Source organism: Apis dorsata, unplaced genomic scaffold, assembly GCF_000469605.1.
Source record: "Apis dorsata unplaced genomic scaffold, Apis dorsata 1.3 scaffold_997, whole genome shotgun sequence".
Taxonomy (NCBI): Eukaryota; Metazoa; Arthropoda; class Insecta; order Hymenoptera; family Apidae; genus Apis; species Apis dorsata.
In genome coordinates, this window is record NW_006264098.1 from 55161 (window position 1) to 56254 (window position 1094).

The 1094-nt window shown below is 16.0% G+C and overlaps 1 protein-coding gene across 1 annotated transcript in view; it reads right to left on the reverse strand.

Annotated features, from left to right (window-relative positions):
- Positions 1–1094, reverse strand: part of LOC102677409 (activating signal cointegrator 1 complex subunit 3) — a 33328-nt gene that overhangs the window by 9457 nt on the left and 22777 nt on the right. The gene's annotated exons all lie outside the window — the stretch shown is intronic.

A 1094-nucleotide genomic window follows, 5' to 3' on the forward strand; every position in this document is an offset into this window, starting at 1 on the left:
TCCAAGATTCGTGAACATTCGTAAAGATCTTGTAATTCGAGGTAATTCTGGCATTTTTCATTAATAAGTTTATCACACTATATTTTACCTATAACATATATTTATAATTTATATTTGAAAAAAAGTATATTTATTTATTATAAATCTTTTTTTTTAATAAAAAAAATTTTTTATAGAAAAATANTTTTTTAATTTCAAATTATTTTTAATATATTTTTAATTTCATTAAAATATAATAAATATAAAAAAAATTAATGTATTTTAGAAATTATGTATAATTTATTTTATGTATTGTAGAAGTTAAATATATAATTTATAATAATAAAAAAAACTACACTTTAAAATTGATTATTTATTTTATTTTTTTGAATATTATGTTTAATAAAATTTTTATTAAAATTTCATATTAAATATTATACAATATAATATAATATGATATAATATTATTTTTTATTAACAATTGTAAATATCTATGCATTACTTACTTGCATTACTTGCATTACTTCTCACCACAATGTGACGCTTAGCTTTGGTAAAAGCTTGGTCACGTGATATACCTCTGCACTAATGTAGCAGTGGTAGTAGGGCAGTGATAGCATGTATTTTGCTCCTGCAGAAATTCGCTGCAAGGGAATTGAGCCATTTTTTAATAGAGGGGGTAGCATATTGTATTCATTCCATAATTTTTTAATTTTATCAAAGCTTGCTTTCTAAAATTATTTTTTATAAAATATTTAAAAATTTTTTAATCAAATTATATTCATCTGGAATTTATTATTAATATTATATTCTATGTCAAGGAAAAAATTATATAAGTTAAAAATAAAATATTTTAAATATTGTATTATAATTTGTATTTTTAAATATTATTCTAATAATTTAATAACTTTGTAATATTATTAAATAATTTAATTTAATAATAATGTTATTAAATAATTTAATTTATTCTAGATATCTGTTATTAATTAATGCTACTTTTATATAAATTATTTTTAATTTTTAATAAAATATTTTTTTTAAATAAATATATACTTATTTTTATTACAAAATTTATTGTGTTTAAATGAAATAATTTATATATTCACATAATTTTT